This window comes from Marmota marmota, unplaced genomic scaffold (genome assembly GCF_001458135.2).
Source record: "Marmota marmota marmota unplaced genomic scaffold, marMar, whole genome shotgun sequence".
Classification (NCBI taxonomy): Eukaryota; Metazoa; Chordata; class Mammalia; order Rodentia; family Sciuridae; genus Marmota; species Marmota marmota.
This window is the reverse complement of record NW_026000240.1, coordinates 28561521-28586231: the sequence shown is the minus strand read 5'-3', so window position 1 is coordinate 28586231 and position 24711 is coordinate 28561521. Positions and strand designations below refer to the sequence as shown.

The window sequence follows — 24711 nt, the reverse complement described above, 5'->3', positions numbered from 1 at the left end:
GGTGGGGGGTAGGTGGGGGGAGGCGTTGGAGGACAGTGGGTAAAGCTTCTTCTCTGCTGATGGGACACCACCTTCTATCTGACCTAAGGCCTGGGGAGCGGCCAGATGCAATTAACTACCTTCCCTGTGCCTCGGTTTCCTCATTGTTGAGTCAGGCTGGGGAGGGTCTTTATATAGACAGAGTTGCAGGAGCCTGGGGTTGGGGCATACCCCAGGGCAAAGCAGCCCTGAAGGGGAGGGGATTGGCAGTTGTACACAAAGCCTCACCTGGGGCAGGGAGATCCCCTGGTGAATTGAGGGCGTGGCCTGGATTTTCATAGACTGGCAAGGGCTCTGTCTTCCAGGGCTCAGTGCCCAATTTCCAGGCATCCAAGATTAGTGAGAGTGAATTTGGCCACCATGAAAAGAGCCTCAGTCTAATGCCCTCTATTGGGAGACCCTGCTCAGGAGGCTTCCTGTGGCCAGCAGCAGGTTCAAGCCTCCAGGGTGCAGACAGCATGGAGCCATGGTCCCACTAACACCATGCAGAGTCACCTGCCGGGTGCCTCTCAGAGCATCTGGATGTTAAGTTTGTCTCTAACTTTGTGACTGAGAAGGCCTCCTTTCCACAGCCCAGGAAGTGGGTGCATTTCTTTATGCTAAGGTGTTCCGGGGCAGGAAAAGCCTCACATTCACCTGCACCCTCCTTTTCCAGCGAGCAGGGAGTGTTTGATGTGGAAGGATGCCCAGACCTGACAGTCTGGGGCCTTGTACGACATGATCATGACCCTGGTGATAATTCGAGCTTCAGGATGATGCCCTTGGCTAACGGGGGAGAGAGGTGTTGAAGGAGAAGGCTCTGTTCCCCACCTCGATCACCAGTACAGATGTTCCTCCAGGTCAGGTGAATCCCGACACCTGCAGACAACACCATTATCAGCTGCTTGAGGAGGCCGCTCATGAAAGGTTCCCCCAGAGTTCTCTGTAGCAGAACAGGGCCACTGTGGAAACATGGAGGAGATTTCCTGAGAATTATCAGCACTCATTTTTGCTCACAGATTGCACCTGAGGCCCTGCATCTCTCCTCTCTTCCCTCCCGCTTCCTGGCAGCAAGTGACAAAATGACCGATTTGAATTTAACCTGCTTGCCCTGCTTCTCCATCCCCCAGTGGAGGTGATAATGAGCAGAGAAATGGGCAGAGGCAGGTGGCCAGGAGGGAACGAGGCAGTTGAGGGGAGCAGGGGTCCAAGACTGTAGCCTGGCACTAGCTTCTAAGGTTTCTGGGGCTGATTTGGGGGCCACTGAAGCTCAGGGAAGCCACTAAGGGGTCCAGCTTCTCTGCATGATCTCCAAGTGTCAGAAGCAGAACTGGAGCAGATTTTAGGGAAAGGGGAGAGACTTCCCAGGAATCCTGAAGTCTGGCAACGCTAGAGCCAGGACTAGACCAAACTCCCATCCACTCACAGAGCATTTGCTATGCGTATAGATCCCTGCACTCTTAGTGTGTAAGCATTCTTACTCCATCTTTACAGTTAAGGAAGCTGAGGCTTGGCGAAGTTAACTGACTCAAGAGCTAAGACGCAAACCTAAGTTCTTCCAACTCCCTGGGTCTCTCGTCCCCCTTCAGTACCTTTTCCCATTTCATGTTGCTTATTTGTAAATTAAATTAGGAAGCGCTTACTAACCATGAGCTCTTTACTCCTGTCCTGCGTGGTGCCATCCAAGGTTGCAGAGAGTCCTCTCTGGTGTTCACAGTTGGGTCCGTGCAGCCGGGCCCCCTTCTTACCCTGTAGAGCCACCCCACTCTTCTGCAGCTGCAGGAAAACCCTTGTCCCTCTCCATTTGCATTTTCCTGTTTGCACCATGACACCGCCACTGGGGTCATTATTGTTTTCTTCTGCTGCATGTCCTTCCACTCCCATCTTTAGTGAGTCATGATGCTTAGATGGTTGTGGTGAGGCTTCTGTGCTTGGATCTTGGTATGGGGGAGGAGTGAGGATGGGCACTGTGTGGATCTCCTGGGGGTCCCTTACAGACGCAGGGCCACTGACAAGTGTTCACCTTTGTGCACCTCTCCAGCGTCTTCCTCACGGACCTGGTCCTGCCTCATGGGACCATGAGGTTCCTTGAGCGCTTGTTGCTGTCTCTCTCTGGCCAGAGGCAGCCTCCACAGCTGTAGAGGAACATGTTGGGGCTGAGCCTCAACTTTGAGTGTGGGAGAACACAGTGGGAGGATGGGAGGAGAGAAACCATTCAGCATCTGCATCTCACTGGACAGTGGCCAGTCCCCGGGGGGCCGTTAACTGTGGAGAAGGTCCAGCAGGAGGACCAAGAATAATTGCAGGCAGCTTCATCCTCAGTGGCCAGGAGAAAACGCCTTATCTGTGAGAGGCAGCTGGGCCCTGCAGTTAATTGTCCTGTTATTTTTCTCTTGCTGGTGTTTCAGCACATCAACATAGGACCTTTGCCCTTGTCTTTCTCATTGACACTGAGGCTGGAGCTGGGTGGTGAGCTGGGGAACAGGGAAGGGGCCTCATTCCATGTGGTCTCACATGAGCTCTTGGTCCTGAACCTTGCTGCTGGGCCATCTGCTCCAGAGGTTCATAATCAGTCACAGGACTGGGGAGCCTACCCAGGGCTTTGACACTCCATGCAAATTCTCTGGGGTGGTGGGGCACTGGCTGTGAACTTCAGGGCAAGGAATGGGGTCTCATCATCAGAAAAATCCATTGAGTTTTGGGGGTGTGCCGGGGCAGGGAGGATACTGCTGAGGGCATACATGGCGTGTCGGATCATAACTTGGTACTTGCTTTCACCAGGTCAACACATGTGTGAATCCCTCGCCCCTCCTTAGCACCTTCAGGACCAAGACAAGGCCCTCCACCATCTGACTCCTCTTTTCCCACCTTGTGCTGTTCAGTGGGACTGCTCCCCCAGCTCTTCCCAGGCACATGTACCATACAGGGGCCTGCAGGCACCTGGGATCCGCACAGAGGCCCATTCACCCCTCCTGTCCACAGGCCTCTGGGGAGGCATCTGCTGGCTCTGATTGGCCTGCATTTCTCACTGATTTTTTTTCTTGGTTAAGCCCTAACGTATCCTTCAGAATTGACCACAGTGGTCAACTCCTCCTGGAAGCATTCCTCCTTCTCCCCAGGCTGAATTAGGTCACCCTTTGGGTCCCACCTCAGCTGCCTCTGTCTTCCCCTGTGGAAGCACGTTCCATGCTGGTCTATAGTTGTTAGCTTATTTTGCTGGGGACCTCACAGCTCTGGGACTCTTTCTCCATTGCAATAGTACCCTCAGCACTGGCACATAGCAAATGTCAATAAATGTGTGCTGACTTTTTTTTTTTTTAACAGTATTTGGTATAGAACTCAGGGGTGCTTTACCACTGAGTGACATCCTTCTCCCCATCTCCTGCTTTTCGAATTTTGAGACAAGAGTCTTGCTGGGTTACCCAGGCTGGCCTCAAACTTGTGATTCTCCCTCATCAGCCTACTGAGTAGTGGGATTACAGGTGTGTGCCACTGTGCCCAGCAGGGTGTGTGGATTTAATGAAAAAAAAAAAAAAGAAATAAAACATGCAGAGTGCAGTGGTGCACGCCTGTAGTCCCAGTGGCTCAGGAGGCTGAGGCAGGAGGATTGTGAGTTCAAAGCCAGCCTTAGCAAAAGCAAGGCGCTAAGCAACTCAGTGAGACTCTGTCTCTAAATAAAATACAAAATAGAGCTAAGGATGTGGCTCAGTGGTTGAATGTCCCTCAGTTCAATCCCTGGTACCTCCCTCCCCAACTACACACACTGCAAAAAAAGAAAATAGAGCACTTAAAAAATGTCATGTCCTATGCTGTGGTTTAAATTAGGTCTGAGAAACTTTTCTGATACTCTTTCCATCAAAATGTGGAACCTAAATCCTCCCCCTTGAATGTGGATCAACCTTATGATTCACTGTAGTATTAATGAGTAGAATATTGCAGAAGCTGGGTTATATAACTTTGGAGACCAGATCATACCGGATGATAGAGTTTCTGCCTGGCTTGTTCTTCCTAGGATGCATGTACTTGTGACTCATGTCATAAGGAAACTCAGGTGACAGAGAGAGAGGCCACACAGATGTTCTAGGCACAACCCCAGTACACATCCCAGCCCACAGCCAGCCTCAATGCTGGACATGGTGAGCGAGTATTCAGATGGCTGTGCTTTATCCTTTCCGCCACACCTGCTTTTTCCAAGTGGAGAGAGACAAGCTGTCTTCCTAAGTCCTGTTCAAATTCTAGATCACGAACAAAAGAAATGTTGTCACAAAACCACCAAATTTTGGGTTGGTCTATTGTGCGATAGTTGGTAACTGAAATATCCTAGAAGTCGTAGAAGAAAAATAGTTTGGAGAAAACCAGAAAGGGACTTGGGAGAGGCAGGAGGGAGAGGAGATAGTTATCTCATTCATTCAACATTGAACAAAAAACTTCCTACTGTGTACCAGGCAGTGTGCACAAAGCTGGAAATGTTCCAGCCGTTTTGAGCACACTCCCTACTGAGGGAAATGCATACTATAATTTCAGGACAGAGCTATATGGAGAGCAGACAGGTGGTGTGATTGAGGGTGCTGGGTGCAGGCTTGGACAACAAAGTGGGTCAAGGAAAGATCTTTGTCTTTCTGAGAATTCTTGAAGGGCGGCCTTAACAAGCAGGTTCAGGAATATTCTGCATGGGAGATGGATTTTGGCTTGATTATGCAATTGTTTTTTTTCAGAGACCAACTCTTTGGAGGACAGGTCGGAGAGGTGGCAGTGGGTAGGAATGAGAAGCCAAGCCTGGCAGCCACTCTAGGAAGGATGGGTCCAGACTCTCCACTACAGGCTTCACCACCAGCCATATGTTTTGCTTATAGTGACAGATATTCAGCTGAGGCTGGAGGAGAACAAAGAGTAGGGGGTGATTACTGACACTTGTCATTACTGTTATGATTATACCCAGGGGCAGCGTTGCTGTGTCTAGACTCAGTCTAACTTTTCTTTTCACTCATTAGCTCCGTGTCTAACGGAGTCCTGGGAGAAAGCAGACAGCATTCTCAAAGACTTATTTGAGGAGAGTTTAGTGAAGAAATTCTGTAAAGAGTGTGGAGAGGGCCAGGCGCGGTGGTACATTCCTGTAATCTCGGCAGCTCGGGAGGCTGAGGCAGGAGGATCGTGAGTTCAAAGCCAGCCTCAGCAAAAGGGAGGCACTAAGCAACTTAGTGAGCCCTGTCTCAAAATAAAATATAAAATAGGGCTGGGGATGTGGCTCAGGAGTCAAGTGCCCCTGAGTATTATCTCTGGTACCACCCCCCCAAAAAAGAGTGTGGAGAGGGGTAAGGGAACCAACTGGCTTAGGGATGGACCCAGGGTCTGACAGGGGTGGGAAGCCATTCCTCTCAAGGCTGTCTGTGCCTCACAAGAGCCACAGTATGGATGAGGGGCTTCCTGCGAGCAGCTACATGGAGATGGAGGGGTGCAGCTGCTGCCTACACCATGCATGGGGGTAGGGGAGAAGGCTATTCCCTGAACTCTGCCTTCCCCATTGAGCTCCTGCCGCTACCTTACATTGTGTGAACTCAACAAGACACAGGGACCTGAAGTCTGGTTGGTGCCATTCATGGAGGTCAGTCATCTGAGGTACACAAAAGGACAAGAAAATGCAGAGAATGGATCTGTAGGAACAAATGAAGAATAATCACCCCTGAATTCTTTATGGTGACTTCATCCTTTGGCAGGTTCTCCCGTGACGGCCATGTGTCTGCTGGGTAGCTTCAGTCTCACATCTTCTTGAAACTTCAGCAGAAAGATAAATTCTCATTTTCAGCAGTTGTAGTAAAAGTCCTACAAGTTTTGTCCCCTTGGTCTCCCTTGGGTTCTGTGCCACTCCATGAACCAGGATCTGTCCGCAAGATGGTAAAACGCACTCATTGGCCAGGCTGAGGTCACATGACCACCTGTCCCTAGAACTGATGTTGGGTGGGAAGGTTAGCTCAGACCCACTTGAGCTATCCGGTCTGACATGAGGGAGGCTTGGTTCCTCACAAAAAAGTTGGGGTGCTGTTACCCGAGGAAGCAGAATGAATGCTAGACTGGCAGCTACTCCCCACTCATTCCATGTTCCTGGGATAACAATGATGGGATAGTGAGAAAGAGAATATGTACAGTGAAGAAAAGAACCTGCACCCCAGAGAAAGAAGGTGTCAGCTATGGCTGTCATGGTCCTGGCTAGGACCAGGGAAGGCCAGGGCAATGGACCATGATGGGAGCCAGGAAACCCAGAGATGGAGAGCTGGAGGCTCTGAGCAAGCCAATTTCTTTCTTGATAGAATGTTCCCTATATTCCTAGGCATTGTGCTCAGACTCAAAAGGATGACGACATGGAAGGCAGTGTTGTTTGCCTAAAGACAAAATGATTTTAAGACTAGGGTGTCTGGACTCCCTTCTGAAGGAGTTGGGCTCCTGTTGGAGTTGGGTTCCTGTAAGATGAGAACCAATGGGCAAGGACCCGTAATTTCTCACTGCACCCTCTGGGCTCCAACAGAGATACCAGAGCTTCTTAACTTAACCTTGCACATCAATTGCAACTTCGTGAAGAGCAAGAGTGAAAGAAATGCAGACTCACAGGTATGAGGTGACTCATTTCCCCTCTTTTCCTGTGTTATCAATCATTGCTTTAGTCTTACCCTGAATTTCCATTTTACATCAGTGGAATATTTATTCATAGGTTTCTAAGTACTTTTCTCCCCCATAGGTTTTGAGGCTTGTATAAAGCAGCAGATATTAAAAGTCCTTTGCAGACTTAGACCTTAGATGCTTCTTTCTCAATTGAGGGAGATCAGCATCTGAAATCTACTTAGGAGTTTATCAGAAGAAGATTTCATTTACTCCTCCAAGTTCTCTGCTCTTGGCTCGAACTTTCCTGTACTCCCAGCCAAGCAGAAAAAGAACAGATTTTTTCTTTCTTTTTTTTTTTTTTTTTTTTTTTTTAACACAGTAGCACAATGCTCCTGCTATGCATGAAAACCTGTGGTTTTCTTTTCCCAATCAGGAGAAAGTCATTTTCCTTTCACTCACCTGACTAACTTGTTCAGGGCATCCCCTCCCCACCCTTTTCTGATATCTTGCTGCTAAGTATTTGCCAATTCATTTGCATCTCAATAGTTCCTTAGCAACTATCATACCCTCAGGATTAGGTACAAAGCTGCTCTGTGACATAGACAGATAGGACTACATCACTCACTTTTATGGTACCTGAGTTACCAGACCACACCGTGCCCAGGCAGGAAGCACCACACAGGCCCTGAATTCTAACACCATTACTTTTTCTGAGCATGCAGACATCTAAGCGGTCCATGTACCAAAATGCCTCTCAGATAATCCATTGATTCCTGAAATTTGTCCTCTAATATATGTTTTCAGCCAGAGAATCACAGATTTCAGTATTGGAGGGGAGTCCTTTCTTGGGACAGTGAGTTAAGTCCATTATATAGATCTGGCTACTGAAGCTCAAGAGGTGGACTGACACCCCCAAGGTCAGATGGTCAACAGGAACATGCCAAGGACAGATAAGGGCTCTGCTTCCTTGTTTCACTGTCACAATCTGCATCTTGCCGATTGTGACTCCAATTTGCCTAGTGTTATAAGTTTTTGCAGTAAATCTGAAGAGACCATTTAGCAAATTAGAATATTCTACCCTGAGTATGTGGTGGGGCTTGTGTAACAGCACCGGGCCTCCACCGCCAAGGCTCACTGGCATGGAACAGCCTGGCGAATGGAAGATGCTATTCAGAAAAGGACAATAAGAACAGCGTTTGTTCTACAGTAGGACTGACCTTTGTGACTCCCACTTCATGTTGTTATTAAATATCTGGGAAAGACTGAAAGAACAATTATAGTATTGTCATAATGTATCAGCGCACAAAGCGAGTGTTCCCAAGGAGGCCCTGGATCCGCTGAGCTTGACAGAGCCGGGGACTCAGCTCCGGCGCTTAATTTCTTCTCATTTGGAAGTTGTCTTCATTACTTAGCACCCGCTGGAAACGACCAGCGTGCTGCGTGCAGTTCTGCCACCGGGCTCCAGACAGGGACAGAAAGATAACATGTCGGGGAGGGAAGAGTGAGGTTCTTGGATTTCTGCTCAGCTCCCTGCCAGAACCCCAGTGTGCAGTCCTAGATGTAGCCCCCTCTTTAAGCACATGCAGCTGAGGCTTAGCAGGTGCTGGCACCCCGGGGTCCTCATGTTGGATTGCAGAATTGAGGGAGGACCAGTGATATTAGGCTCTCCTGGGAAGGCGTGTCCTGTGAAGAAGGACCAGAAGGGTCTATGTGGCTCCTTTCTGCTTCACACATCTCCCAGCTGGTCTTCCACTTCCCATCCTACCATGCCAACAGTGACCTGCTGCACAGGTAAAGGTCCCAGGTGGGAATTCCACCCCAGGCCTAGGAGCGGGGGCTGTGGTATCAAGGCTGTCTCTGTCATGGGGTTCTTGCATCTAAACCAGCATTTCTCAATCTGATTTTCATTGATGCTCTTCAAGAACCTTTTAGACATTTTTTTTCTTACTGCCCAGTACTATGAAATGTGAATTGCACTGATGTTCTAGACAAGTGCTTATGTATGGAGGCTCTTGGCAGGCCACCACTATTATAAAACCTAAGATGCTTTTACCTTCTGTCCCTGACAACAGTCAGGTTTTTGTCCCTATAGAGACGCATGATCTCAATGGAATAAGCCTGGCAGCAGTTAGGTGGCCCTTGGCTGAGTGAGAGCTGAGGTAGGTATTGGGTCTTTTCACCATCTCTATTTTTTTTTTTTTTAATATCACATTTACCCAGTGTGGTACCAGAAAGCGTGTGCAGCTTAGCTGGTCCAGGAACCCCCTGCTGATCAGCTAACCCCTTTAGCTGTTGGGTCTGGGAGAGGTCACGGGGCCATAAGAGGGAAGGGCTGGAAAGCCCCAGGCTGTGCTGATTTGTCAACAGGGGTGGATATGTTTTGGCAATTTTCACAAATGTGGCTAAGCTGGAGTGTATTTGCCCAATGTCAGTCTTGACTTCAAAGGATGTGAATACAAGTTTCTTGAGTCTGGGTCTGTTCTTAGAAAAAAATAAAATGAAATAAGCTTTCTTAAGGAGTAATTTACAGATAATGAAGTTTTCAGTATACAGTTTGACAAATAAATGCAGTCTTGCAGCCACCATATGGACTCCGTGTAGAAGGTTCTTATGTCCCTCGTCTCTCTTGGTTGTCATACTTCTGTCTTCACTACTGGTCTCTGGCCACTGCTGATCTGATTTCTCACTCTATTGCTTTGCCTTTTCTAGAAGCTCATATAAATGAAATCCTATAATATGTAGTCTTTGTTTTCTTTCACTTAGCAAAATGTATCTGAGATTAATCCATGGTCTCCCATGAATCAATTCTTACTTCCTTTTTATTCTTGAGAAGTACACGCCAATGTACAGGATATATCACAGTTGGCTTCTCCATTCAACGGTGGATAGGCATTTGCTTCTAGTTTTTTTTTTTTTTTATGAGTCAAGTTGCTGTGAACATTTTAGCACATGTCTTTATGTGGATGCAAAATGAAAAATGGGTGTTCATTTCTCTGGGGTAAATATCTCCAAGTGGAAATGCTGGATAACATGGCAAATATAAGTTTAACTTTATAAGAGGCTGCCAATCTGTTTTGCAAAATAGCTGTACCTTTTTGTAATCCCCACCAGCAGTGTATGTGACTCCCAGTTGACAATTGGTATTGTCAATCTTTTTAAATTTAGTCATTCTGGTGGGTGTATGATGGCATCTTATTGATGGTTTTTATTCTCATTCCCTTAATGACTAATGATGTGTTTTTCATGTGCTTATCAGCTATTCATGTATATTCTTCGATAAAATGGATGTTCAAATCTTTTGCCCAATTTTTTGTTGTTGTTCAGTTGGCTGTTAGGGTCCATTTTCAACATGTCTGGGTGCATCAGAATGATTCTGCCTCCCCAGTGTCAGTCAGTCTGTGTGGCCTTGAGGTACTGAGAAAACCATAAATCGGTACCTAAACTATGCTTAGGCAACACACTAGGGCTAAGGCCCAGACTCTTAGATCTGGGCCCATTTGATAAGGTGCTATGTCTCATTTCCGTCAAGTGGGATTGAGATGGGCCATGATCTTCACAAGAGAGATGATTATCACCAACTGGGAAGATAAGTGCCCCCATACAGGAGTCAGGACCTTGGAAAGTGGGTTTGTACATGGGATTGTGTGATCCTTAGCAGATTACCTGGGATTATGTCACTCCATGTATTCCCATGTGCCACTTCCAGTTCCAAGCATATTGCCACCATACTCTTGGGTTTGAAGAAGGAGCTGGGGTCCCTCCGTGGTGGTGGCAGCCAAAAGCACCCAGGGACTTCTTCTCCAGGGTGTTCTTATCATGGTAACCTTGATTTTGAGGTTTTCCTTTAATGGAGAGAGGTGTTAGTTTTTTTGTCACTGTGATCAAAATGCTTGATGTAAACAACTTAAAGGAGGAAAAGGTTATTTCAGCTCACGGTTTCAGAGGTTTCAGTCCGTGATTGGCTGACCCCTTTGCTTTGGGCTTGAGGAGAGACAGAACATCGTGATGGAAAGATGTGGTAGAGAAGAGCTGTTCTGCTCATGGTAGCCAGGAAACAGGGAGAGAACAGGGGAAGAAAGAGAGACCAAGGATAAGAAATTCCCTTCCAGGGTGTGCATCTAGAGACCTACTTCCTTCGATCAGATCCCACCTTGTATAATTTCCATTGCCCCCCCCTCCAAATCCATTCAGCTATTAGTAGATGAATCCACTGATGAGGTCAGAGCCCTTATGATCCAGTCACTCCCCCAAAACCCCACCTCCAAACATTGTTGCTCTGGGGACTGAGACTTCAACACGTGAGTCTCTGGGGCTTTCTGTATCCAGACCATAACAGGTATGATATCTTTTCACAGGTGTTGTGGTTTGGATATGAGGTGTCCCCACAAAAGTTCCTGTGTTAATTTAGAAATACTGAAGAGTTGAAATTTCTGGATTATGAGAGCTGTAACCTTACCAATACCCCCTAGTTTGAATGGACTAGGTGGTGGTTTCTGTAGGCAGTGGGGCATGGCTGGAGGAGGTGGGGCCCTCCATGGGTTCATCTTTCCTGTGACCCCCTTCCCTGGCTCTATCTGCTTTCCGGCTGCCACAAACAGAGCAACACTCCCCTACCGTACCCTTGTGCCACAGTGTTCTATCTTATCTCTTGGGCTGAGAGCAATGGAGTTGGCTCACCATGGACTGAACATTTGAAACTTGAAGCCCAAATAAACTTCCTCCTCTAAATTGTTCTTATCAGGTATTTTGGTCACAGTGACGCAAAACTGACCAACACAGCAATTTACTTCATGCAATGTGGTTTGAAACTATGCTTAGGCAACACACTAGGTTTAAGGCCCAGACTCTTAGATCTGGGCCCATTTGATAAGGTGCTGGGTGCCCTGGGGCTGCTTACCTTTCCCCTGGCTGCTCTGACTTCTGAGGTTTTTTCCAGCCTCTCTGGTTTGTGCTGCACTGAAGCCATGGCGAATGGCTTTGACTCATCTCTGAGCTTCAGACGACAGCCCAGGATTCCAGAGGCTTCCTGACACAGGATGATGTAGGTGCCCCATCAGGTTTGCTGTTATTTGCATGCTAATGATCAAAGCAATCATGGGAGAGGTGACACATGATAGGGATATGGAGGCCTGCTGTAGTGTCATCAGGACTTATGTGATGAGCTGGGTGCTGTGTCACTCCTTGCAAACACCTCTGGAGCTGTCAAATGAGCTTCTGAGCTCTTCTGAGTCTGGGAAGGGCAGGCTCCCCAGCTGTCTGAGACTTCTGGATAGTACCCCAGAATCCATCCTGGATTTGGAACAGAGCAGCCATCTGGTAAAGGATGGATGAATGGACTGTGTCCCTGTCACACTGCCCATGATCACTCAGGGAGAAGATGTTGGTACCATCATGGCAATAAAACCAGGGATGCAACATCAGCATCGGAACCCTGAAGATCCAGTTGTGGAGACAGGACTGATATCCATGGTACAGGGTAGGAGTTACTTGAATATGATTCAGACAAGGAACCTGTCATGGAAGGGATCTCTTTCTTGTGGAAGCCCGTGGGTAAACTTGGCCTTGAATTTGAGTGTGAAAGAACAGAAGCAGAGGCAATACAACCTGAAATAGCCATTACCTGCAAGCGAGTGTTCTGTGGGCTAGCCAGGCACTTGGTGTAATTGGGTAGCAGAGGACAGGGGCATCAGACTGGGCTGGGGTAACCAGCAGGACTTCCTGGAGGAAGGGATATCTCTTGAAGGAAATAGTGGGGTTGTGCTCATAGAGGAAGTAGGGATAGGAGTTCCCTTCTCTGTAGGCTTCCCTGTCCTAGGTGGAAATAACCTGAGGAACTGGCAGAGATGACTTCTTCAGTGGCATGTGACCCTCTGTCTTGGGCTTTACAGCTCCAGAAAGCCCAGGAGGTTGCCCTGAAGGAGACAGTTTAGCATCCTCATTGCATCTTGAAAGGAAGGGCCCAGCTGCTGTCACCAAAAAGGCTTTACTCAGAGGGAAGATGTTTCTTGCAAGTGTTTGGACCATGCAAGTGTTTGGACATGCTTCTTCTTTCTGTTTAGTGAATGTTGGCAAGCCAGTCTGTGGGTTTCCCATAGGAGCGTGTTAGAAATGCAGTCTCAGGCTTCACCTCCTAACCACCGAAATTGGAGCTGTGTGGGTCAGGGGTCCCAGGTGCCAGACCTCTGCATCAGGGAAGTGGCTGCTTTAAACAATTTAGCAAACCCATTTTGAGCATTATTTTTTAAAGGGAACTGCTTCACCATTAAAGAAGACTAAAGAGACATGACAAGTAAATATAACACAAGGTCCTTTACTGTATTCTGTTCTAGGAAAAAAATTGCTCTCAAGGACATTTGAACAATTGATAAAGTTGTAATATGGGCTTCAAAATTAAGAGAGGGGAGAGGGTATCAATAGATGAAAGAATTATAACAAAATGTTAAATTCTCCAAATTTAGTAATTGCATTGTGATCAACTGAGAGAATATCTTTGTTCTTAGAAAATAAAATATTGAAGACCTAATCAGCAAAGGCTGTGTCTTATGCTTGGAGGGTTGAGGGAGAAAAATAAATAAACAAGCAAATGTGCATATAAAATATAATAAATTATGTGTAATCCAAAACTGTGTGTATAAAATTATGATTTATTATATCTCATTATGCTCTAAAATACATGGTGGTGGTGGGGGAGAGAATGGAAAGCAAATATGGCAAAATGTTAAAAGTGGGTGAATCAGGGTAAAAATTATTTGGAAGTTCTCTTTTCTATCCATATACCTTTCCTGTGTGATTGCTATTATTCTGAGATTGATAAAATTGTTACATGTATGCATGAACATAGCATATACCATATATAATCATTATATATAATTACAAAACACTAATGACAAAATTTTTTTAAAAAAATAAGGAGTTTAAGAAAAAAAACCGTTGTGTTTTAAAAGTTTGATGAATGTTGCAAGCTGCCCTCCAAAAAGGCTGAACCAATTTATATTCCCACAAGGCTAGGAGAGGGTTGGCACAGCTGTTTGGTGTAGCTATTTTTATTCTGCTATTTTGATGCCAGGGACTTTTTTGTGATGGGGTCATATATGAGTTTTGACCTGGGGACATTTTGTTGTTTCCTAATTTATTATGAATATTTCCCAAAGTACAAAACAGTCACATAGTGCAAGGAACCCCCATAGCCCACCACTCAGATTCAGCAATTGCTGTTTTGTCATGTGTGCATATCAGTGTACTTTGGTAGGACTGTGGAAATTGAGATGCAGAAAGATTAAGTAATGGTCAAAGGTAAGTGACAGAACCACAGTCCATGTCTTCAAGACTTTCTTCATCGTTTCCTGCCTCTGAGATTTTCTTAAATTGCTTCTTGATGGACAGGACTGTTTTTTTTTTTTTTATCCCTGAAGCAGTTTAGTGGACAGTGGAGTCTGACAGATCTGGATTTGAATTCTACTGATGACCTTGAACAGACGACTTCACTTCTGGACTATTGCCTTGGTTTATTCATGGGATAACTGGGCATGGCAGTACCAATCTGCTAGATACTTGTGAGAGACACAGGAGATAATGTGCTTAAAGCTTGTGTTAGCCATTATGATTGTCACTTCTTCTGTATGCATCTTTTCATTTTAAGCAGATCCTCAGGTCTGCCTCCTCTAGGAAGACTGATCCCCCAGTTTTTCCTCTGTCTTCCAATACCTTGTTTGGTCCATACACTACTGGTATATAGGTCTGTCCTATCTACTCCCATAGACCTGCAGGGCCAGTACTTTGAGTCTGAAAACTCAATATCCAGGCACATGCTGGGGTGAAGTTCAGTCACCTGACAGGGCACATCTCACTCAGGAGTCTCAGGAGTCCCAGACCTTGATCTCATCCAGGCCTGGATGTTCCCAGCACCCCTAGCAAGGGAAGGGCCCATGTCCCCTGCTCCCTTCTGCACCCTCTCCAGGATTCCCTCTCATTAGACCAAGATGCCAGTTTTGGGGAAGGGAAAGCACCAAACAAGGGTAAAGGGCACTCATCTAGAGAAATTCGAGGGTAATAACCCCAATAGTTATGTTAATCATATTTTAATGCAATAATTTAAAAATTCATATCTGTAAACTGACTTATAGGCTGGTTGCCTCATTTATAAATAAAAAAAATAAAGTTTAAAAATGACATTGGAAGGCCTCAGTCTGATCATTCCTCTTTCTGTGGCCCTGGGAATCTCCTGTTCCCAATACCACAACCATACTAGGACTTGTGGCTCTAGACTCAGCACAGCCCTTTCAGACCTTAAGGGCCAGATGTCTTGGTGCTCCTAGCTCCTTGGTGTTCCCAGGCCTCTGGCCAGAGTGGCGGGGCCAAGGAAGCCCTGAGGGCTGGAGGTGGGTGGGTGGTGCTTCTTGGTGGAGGAGTGAGCTTGGGTTCCCTGGTGTGGATCCCTCCCTAGAACTGACGTGTGAATCCATGCAAGAGGCTGGTGTTGGGAGTCGGAGAGCTGGCTCACATTTACCAGTGGATGATCTTAGAAGGTCCCCTCATCAATCTGAGGCTCAGTTTTACCACTTGTCTAGTGGGAATGATGGGGCCAATTCTCTTCTCTGGGCAATTCAGTAAGAGTTTTTGAGTAGAAATGGTAGCCGAGGCATAGGAAATGCTTGGAAACTGAAATGTGTTCTGGAAATGCAAGCCGTTCTTCTTAGGATGGTGGACGAGATTGATTTTAGTGGACAGTGTCAGCTCCTGGGCCAAGCCTGTCTGAGTGGTCAACACGCAGAGGGAGGTCAGGTCCAACACCCCACATCCCAGCCAGAGCGGGAAGGTGCAGTGACACCCAGATAAGGGGCCTGGTGTCAACCCTCCACATCCAGCCAAGTGCATGTCTCGTGCCTGTGATCCTACCTACCTAGGACTCAAGCAGGTGGCTTCCCAAGTGTCCCTCCTCTACCCCATTCTTTGCCCATCTTAGGTTTTTGGCACTTTCTATTGACTTTGCTAAGCACCATGGACTGAAAAAATACATGGAAAGGGACGTCTTATCTAGGTGCTAGCAATTGCCACTCAGGTGACCATCCCATACTCCAGAGCCATGGCTGTAGAATTTGCAGCCATGAGGGATGGGGGTGGGTGGGTGGTGCTTTCACTACTCAACTTGCTGTGACCTTTCACCCAATAGGAAGTTCCTGGCCCCCTGTTTAGGCACCCTGGCACTCTGTTTAGGAGGTCAACAGGCAACCAACTGGGTATTTTCAGGGGGCTTTTCTTGGCTTATAATGTGACCTTGGCATGGGGTGTCCATTCTGCCGGGGGAACAGTCAAATTGTTTCCAGAGGCCCTTCCCTGCATGTGGCTTCTCTTCCCACAGTGCAGTGTTTCAGTGTTAGCAGGAGGATGGTTGGAGGCTGAGAAACAGAAGGGAACCTGTGGCCTTGCAGGAAGCCAGAGGTGGAGGTGTGGGAGGTGGAGAAGATTTACTTTTCAAATAACAAAGGAAAGCTTAGTGGCCAGCTTCTGAGCAGAGGCTGCCATCTCAGCAGGATAGAAAAGGGTCTAAACATGGATTATCAAACAGGATAATGCTTTGGCAGGTGGGATTTCTGCTGCATGCAGAGGTGAACTTCTAACTGAGCTCAGAGAAATGGAAGTTGGGTAGGCATAAGCACACCTCTGTTTTATCAGTTCTGTAATCATTTGCAGCTTCCTGTTTGGTATCCGTCTCTCCCTCCCCAGGCTTCAAAGGCTGGAGTCTCCTGTTTTTGTTCTGATGTCTTTCACTGGGCCACTAGGCAGTATGTGGCACCCTCTGATGAATCCCCTTTTCCCACGAGGGAGGGAAAATGGTGCTGATTTGATGGCCTTCATCTTCGCCTGGCCGCTCTCTGAGTGTCTCCTTCCCTGAGAATTGGGTATGAGTCATATTCCCTTATAGGGGCTTCAGTAATGAGCAACCGAGATAGGATACGTGGATATTTGGTGCAGATAGAGCTTCACTTGTAGCACTTAAAACTGCCCCTTTTCCTCCTATGCCTCTGGTCCCTTCTCCCTCAAGGCAGGAGTGTGTGGGATCTGCTTGGAGCAGCTGGGTCTCTGCACTGCAGACCCACCCTGCCCTGCCTTCTCTAGTGCCTGCTCTTGCAGCTACTCTTTGCTTTGGGAACCTGTGTTCCCACAGCCAATGCTTCCCTCACCCTGGCCCTGTTGGAGGAGGGGCTTCTATTGTTCAGTTCTCCAGCTTGGACTTGCCTCTAGATGTCCCCTCCTTTACTTTCTGCTTGTGTGGACCCAGCTCAGAGGACACATGGACACCCCAGATGCCAATTTCTGATTTCAGTCAGTGTCTGCTAATGAACAGCTGACCCTCTTCCATTTTTTAAATCTCACTCACATCCTTGTCCAGTAAGGCTGATGATGAGGCCCCACCCCTCCCCGTTTCCACCCTGCGTCCTTTAAGGACCTGTGCTGGTGGATACCAAGGAGAGATGCTGGGGGTGGGGGTGGGTGGCACATTGCTCCTACCCATCTCATTCGGGAAGGACACAATACTTCCTCCTCCACTCCACTAGCAAAGACCACTCTCTCAGGGTCCCACCTGGACTGGAGCTGAGTGGTGAAGCAAGACTCCTTATGTGGGAAGAGGACACAGGTTCAGAGAGCACTCGGCCGTGACCCTGATGCAGTACCACAGCCTCTCTGCCGTCCAGGGCTGGGAAGGCGGATTCCCTCCCCTCAGCAGAGGCCTCTGCACTTGATGGCTCAGGAAATTCCTTCTTTCCTCCTTTCTCCTTTCCCTTCCTTCCTCCCAGACCATCCCCTCACACCAGGAACTGGCGGCTTTTATGAAGAGAAGAATGAGGCAAGAGATACTTAGGGGTAACTTTTCAGTTCATGGAATCTGGGCCCCTCTAATCGCAGGCAGAAATGTATGCAGATCATTCTATGCAAAGACAAGCAACCAAGAATGTCTAGGGGTGGAGTGATTCTTTACTAGCAAGGTCTCCATGGTTGTTTCTTATTGATGTTTGTCTGGGATACCTGCCGGGCACCCCCACCGGCCCTCAGCTGCTCCTAGAACTAACTCTCTGTGCTTCCTCCTGCCTCAGAATATTTGCACTCACTGTTTCCACCTCTGGTTAAAAGAAATAAAAATCAGATGAGTCTTAAAAAAGGAGAAAAGATTGGTAGGAGGCCAACCACTCCAGAGAAACAGAAACAATAAGATTATTTATTAAAAGGTTTATTATGAAAATTTGGCTCATGTGATTATGGAGGCAGGCAAGTCCTAAGATCTGCAAGGTAAATCAGCACATGGGGACACAGGAGAGCTGATGGGGTAGTTTCTGTCTGAAGGCCGGCAGGCTCAAGATGCAGAAAGAGCCGATGTGCTAGTTCAAATCCAAAGGCAAGAAAAAAGCCCCTTTTATGTAGGCGATGGTTGACCATTTTATTCCATCCAGATCTTCAACCTTTAGGATGAAGCCGATTCACATAAGGGAAGGGATAGGGCTATCTTTTTCACTTGGCCTACTTACTGAAGTGTTTTCTCATTTAAAAACACTTCACAGAAAGACCCAGAATAATGTTTAACCACCTATCTAGGCACCCTGTGGCCCAGTCATATTGACATGTCAGATTAACTGTCACAGGATTTTAAAAGCTAAGGGAGAAGAATGCATAGAAATGAAAAAGATCATAAAATGTTAAAAAAAAAAATCCCCCAGGGAACTAATTGCTTAAAAGAATTAGTCAATAAAGTGAAAAAAGTTAGAAAAGAAGGAGAATAGTATTGAATACCCTTTTGGGTAGACCCATGTGACCAAAGTAAAATAGGTGAAATCCAGAAATCTAAAATACTCTAAGGCTGGTTCTGATGTTCAGCGAGGATCCCTGTGTCTTTCTCTGTGGATTGTTGGTGTGACAAACTCTGATGCAAACTGGAACCTGCTTGGGAGGCTGGGGCACTGTTTGTCACACTCCAGGATCCAGCTCTCCTCAATCTCCCTTTTCTCCAATTTGGGTTGGGTACAGATGTGTATGTGGGGGAAGGAAGTAGGCAGTTCAGAGCTTGGGACCACACACTGTGCTAATAGCAGAGAGACCCCTTCCTGGACAGTTGTATCCAGGAGAACATTAGATAAATGGAAAGTGAAAGACAACTGGAAATGGGGGACATAGGAGAGAAAACCTCGTGCTGCCCCGGATGAGTCCAGAAGGTGGGAGGTCTTCTTGCATCACTTGCAGAGTGGGGATGTGTCCTGGGTATAAGGGAGAGGCTCAGTGGCAAGCTCCCAACTGGCCCCACAACTTGCCTTGAATCCAACCTGTAAGCCCCATGGCTCCTGGCTTGTCATCTGCCACGTTGCCACACCTGGAATCAAGGGCTGTCCTCTGGATTGCTGTGCCCAGGGGGTGACTCAACATGGTAGTTGCTTCAGCATGTCCAGGCCCCTGGCCTCTTGCAATTCCTGTGGTCCACCACCCTTCACTCAGCCCTGGGCTGTAGGTGAGCTGAGCTGTTCCAGGTGATGTGGTATGCAGGGTGGTGGGGGACGCTGAGCAACACGTATTTATTTCTTTATCATTCCAGTTGCAAAAGGATTTACTCCTTAAAGCCAGGAAGTTTCCCAAACACTTTTCAGAACTGCCTGTGATTTTATTTGACATGGCATTTGAAGAGGCAGAGTGTAATCCCGTACCATTCGTGAACAGAACCAGTGCCGCCTCTCCCCAAACAGCCCTGCTCTACGCACCATCCTGCACCAAAGTACTTTCTGTTTCCATTTCACCTCATTTTGCAAAGATGATAGATCTAAGTCACATCAGGGACCCTTCTATTTTTAAATAGCATACTTTGGCTGTAAAGAATTTTTTTTTTTAAGTCACCTTGAGGAGATTTGTATCCTGCTCAGAAAGGCTGGGGTGGTTCCTGGGAGTTGGGGTAGCAGATTTTAGCTTTGGTTTGACATAAATGAAACCAGACATTCCATGCAGGAATCAGACTTGAATGATTTCCCAGCAAGACCTGCACCCTTACCCCAGATGTGAGCAAGAGGGAAGCAGAAGCCACCCACCCGCATTCTCATTCCTTGCTCTTTCCCAGTGCCTGGACACTGGGCTGGAAGATTCCACTGGCCTTCCCCTAGGAAGATAATTGCTTTTGCTTAAAAGTCATTAAATCACTCAGGAGAGGGTGTGGTCTGGTGTAAATGACTTACTGATCTTGCTGCAGGGAATCAGCTCAGAGGGAAGCCCTTTCTAGCCATTATCACCTGGCAGATCCCAGAAGTTAAGTGAAGATCCCAGAGAAAGATGGGAGAAGGCGAGGGAGTGGACAGCAAAGGGCAGTGGAGTTGATGTCATCCAGTCCTCTCAGCAGTTCATCATCTTCACTTTCTAGTGTCTACCAGGGGGAGGGGAACTTCCTGTCAAGCCCCTGCCTTGCTTGGTCTCTGAAATGCTCTTGCATGCTCACCAGGGCCCCAAAGGCTAGGCATTATCATTTGCACTTTAAAGATAGGGAAGTAAGGTCCAGCTTGGCCAACAGCTTGCCAGGACCTCTTCTGGGACTCTGGCAAGGAATCTTTCCTGAGTTAATCAGTGACATAGAATTCAGTGAATAATCAGGAAACTGGCAGATTTCCCATTGAACTTCATACACACGAAGCGCCATGCTGGAAATTGTCAATACGAAGAAATTTTATTGCCTCAAGTTAGAAGTCTCTGATGCATCAGTTTCTATGGCAGTGGGTCATGATGTCACAAGCAGATGCCCATGACTGCAGAGGGACAGGAAGGAGGGAAATGGAGAACCATGTTGAGGAGAACCTGATCTATTAGCCCAGATGCTAAAGACCTCCCACCAACCCCCTCCCCCTTCGGAGCATCTGCTACCGCTACAAGGGAAACACAAATACATGCGCTTTATGAACCATTGAATGCGTCAGCTTGCAAACTCACAGAATAATAGAAAAACAAATATGATTTCCCTAAGAGTTTTCTTTGAATGTTTGCAGAAAGGATAACACTGGGACTGGGGTTGTAGCTCAGCAGTAGATCCCTTGCCTTGCGTGTGTGAGGCACTGGGTTCAAAAACTCAGCACCACATAAAAATAAATAAAGATATTGTGTCCATCTACAACTAATTTTTTTTAAAGGCTAATACTTTTTTTTTTTTAATCCTGGATCTAGATTAAAAAAAAAAATCCCAGTGGTGAGTGGTTCCCTGTTGCCCAGCACCATGAAGCTTATTTTCCATCTTGACATGGCATGTCAGGGTGGAGATGAGGAGAGACAGGGCCAGCAGGGGGTCAAGTATTGGGATCCACATGGGTTTCTGGAAGGAGACTGGGAAGCAGAAACTAGATTGTGAATGTGCAGGGCACAGTACCATTTGGTGAACACTGGGCTTCAAGGGGTGCCTAGGATGTGACACACTACAGGATATGTAATTGATGGCCGTGACCTTGCCAATTGGAATCCTGATTGCAGTGCTCCATAGGATGAAAGCTGTGGCCAATTATGTTTCTCAGAGATGGCTACAGCAATCTCTCCCATCGCACTTGTTCTTTGGTAATGTGCCCTTGTAGAATCTAACTCCTCTCCCCTTGAATCTGGACAGGAGTCCTGGTGGCTTGCTGGACCAGTAAACTGTGACGAAATGATGCTGTGGGACTTCCAGAACTAGGTCATAATCTGTCACACAGTTTCCTTCTGGATCTGTAGGGACACTAGCTGATAGAACGCTCCCTCTGGGAACCCAGTTTTACCATGTCGTAAGATGCCCAAGCCACATGGAGACACCATGTGTAGGTGTTCCAGTTATCAGCCCATGTGAGCTCCCAGCTCACAAACCTGACCACTGCCAGCCACGTGAGTGGGGCACTTTGGCATCAAGCTTAGCGGAGGCTCCAGATAACTGCAGCCCTTGATAACATCTGACTGTAATGTCCTGAATGACCCCAAGTGAGAACTGCCCAGCTGAGCCCAGTCAACGTGCAGAATTATAAAAGATAATAGAACATCGTCTTGAGCCACTAAATTTTAGGGGTGATTTGTTATACTCGATAAATAATGGGAACACGGTCACTTGGATTTGTCATACGGGACAAAACCAGACAGGTGCAGAATCAATGGTCACACTGTGCTGGCACGTCCTTCCGTCACCAGAGATGGCCGGGACAGACCTGCCTGTTGGTGACTCCTACTTTAACGAAATGCGGGCTGGCAATGTTGGGATCATCTGTCAGTCAGCTCCAGAAGCTTGGCTGTTGGTCTGCAGTTTCGCAACATAAACACTAGTCGGGCCAGATCTATTGTAGCTATGATGGGATGGTTTTGAACCTAAGTGGGCAGAACTGTTCATTTTATCCGGTTGGTTTTGGACAAACATCCCTGCAGTTGGGACTGGATGAGCGAGCATCTCTTGCAGGGTTCCATCCAAGCCTTGATAAAATTGCCAAAGAGGACAGAGCTTTGATATCCCACAGGGGATGCTGCTTCTGTTGGACCCTTTTTGGGTACCGTTACTCTGCCAGCTGCGAATCCACCGATTTGTACTTGTCCTGGCCCACACTTCTCCATCTGGTCTACCGTTTCATCAAGTGCTTTCCTGCAATCCAGACACACCATGATCTGGTGGTCCAGGGAAATCTCTGAGAAGCCACAGCAGTAGGTTTGGTGGGGCTTGTTCTTACTCAACCCATGGCATCTCCAGGAGATCTCTGTGCTTTCTCTGAATATCGATATTCTCCATTACCCACCTTCCATTGTGGTGTGGAACATGTAATAGAATGCTATTTTTTTCCTTCCTGAAAGATTACATTTGTCCCTCCCATTTTTCCACCATCTTTTGCATCCTCCATGATTCTTCCAAGATGCTCTTCCTTGGCCGTATCTGCACTGCCTTTCTACAATGTCTTGTATCATTCCATAAATGGTGATTGAACCCATGTTTTAAAGGTTGAGCTAAGAACCAGTGTATGTTGGGGAAGTTCTTCCTATTATCATCTTGATGGCCTCCGCCTCATTTCTTCTTCCCCTAGTCATACAGGGAAAGGTACAGGCCTCCCCTCTGCAGTACCGCTCTGCACAGAATTGACGGTTCTTGCTACGTCCTTCATTTGCCTTCTCTGGTGGTGGATAAATAACCCCCAGTTCCTTGTGCGTTTCTTCACCATGCCTGTTTTTCAGGGCCCTAATCAGTTTTATTTCATTCTCCACTATAAATGATTTTAAAGCCCCTTGGAAATATAAAGGTTGTCTAAATAATAAATCATCATTTTGGCAAATGATACTGAGACATTTAGAGAGATAAAATTAATCACCCCCTTATAGCTATATAGCAGCGTTTCCACTGGGAGTACAAAGTAGCTTGTAGGACTCATTGTTAATTCTCTCCTATCCCCACAGGAAGAGGGTGAGGGTCATGCATTTGTTTTGCAGGGGGGAAAGGCCATGGAGGTGCGTGTGGTTTCTTTTCCAGCACCCCCTAATGAGCACCATCCATTCCTGGTGTGAAAGAAGTCTCAGTTCTGTACTCTCAGCAAGTGACACTGGACCTGCATGTGTGGTGCCTCTTCCCAGCCTGGAGAGCAATACAGTAAGCCCTCTGGGCGGGAATCATGTGACCTATCCAGGTTAAGGAATGAATGGGAAGCATGCTTTCCTTAGGGAGAGTTCCCTGCTACAGTGTTTCCCACAGTACCAAGTACAGAGACCAGAGACTACCAAGATTCAAGGAGTCTGCACTTCCAACTATATCAACTCATGAATTATTATACCCATTTAATGGATGAGGAAACAGACCTGTGGAACCTGAGTGGCTTATTCAGACTCACACATCTATTGTGTGGGAGTGCTGGGATTTCTGGGGCCAGGTTCATCCAACACCCTAATCTACTGCATTCTCTTCTCTGTAACTTGAGATGTCCAGTATGGTTATTTTGATTTTGAGTGACAGTAAGCAAAATCAGTCCATATGCACACATATGCTTATACCTTAGTGATGCATATAATAAGAAGTATGGTGTGAATCTGGTTTCAGGCATGGCTGGATTCAGGATGCTGCAGGGTTTCTTTTCCTGTCTTGTAGCCCCACTTCCTCTGGGTTAGCCCCACACACTCCCATCATTGTCAGCACGTCCATTGGTCTGACGACAAAATAGCGAGAGTCTCTTCTTGGTAGTTTCTGCACAAGTCTTTGGGGGTCATTCTAACTGGTCCCAGTCCAGGTCACACATTCATCCTTGAACCGGGTGCCAGGCTTAGGAGCTGGAATTTACTGATTGGCCTCGATTCCCCCCTTCCTCTGGGGAGTTGGGGTGAGTGGGGGACTCCACAGACAGAGACTAAGAATAAGGAGGAGTGAAATAGCAAACCAAGGGTCCAGGGTAGTTATGAAGAACGGGGGAGTGAGTGTTGCCCGGCAGGAAACACCCAGTACAGACCCTCCATTCTCAGCCCACCTGGCTTCCTCTCCCTCTGGCTGGGCTGCTGCTCAGTTGGGCCATCTCCAGTCTCCCGCTGTCACTCTGATGGGTGCTTTTTTTCCTGAGCTTGTTGTCCACCCTTCTCATTGGATCCCACCTGTGCCCTTTTGACCTGCTTCAGACTTCCCTGGATGGAGGTCCTGACCGCCTGGCCCATAGGGCCGTTCTTCCCTTTAGAGTCTCAGAATGGATTCCTTCTTTCTCTTATGTAATTCCCCATTGAGGAAAGACATCTGCTTGTCACATTGGACAGGCTCCAACCAAAGAGCTTATGTTCAAGTTGGAATCAGCATGCAAAATTTGGTCTTTGGGGCTTTTGGTGAAGGATCAGTGAAATCAGGTAAAGGACATGAAACCAACTGTGTGTGAGTAGAGGAAAAAAGATTGTGGGGGTCTTAATAGACCAATAATAAATATGACTCTAGATATAGAGTCATGCTGGAAAGTCTGCCAGGGTCCTCCCAGCCTCCGAAGTGGGATTAAAACCAATGGAGCGTTTCAGACTGGGAGATTGTCCTCTGGCTGTGTTTCTGATCAGTTAGAATGTTCTCGAAGACTTCGCCTTGGTTGGGCCACCATACTTGAAAATATATGTTAATTACCCGCACTCCAACTCAATCTA

General features: G+C 47.1%; 1 protein-coding gene across 1 annotated transcript in view; it reads left to right on the top strand.

Moving 5' to 3' along the window:
• Nucleotides 1-24711, top strand: part of Ephb1 (EPH receptor B1) — a 425502-nt gene that overhangs the window by 6925 nt on the left and 393866 nt on the right. The gene's annotated exons all lie outside the window — the stretch shown is intronic.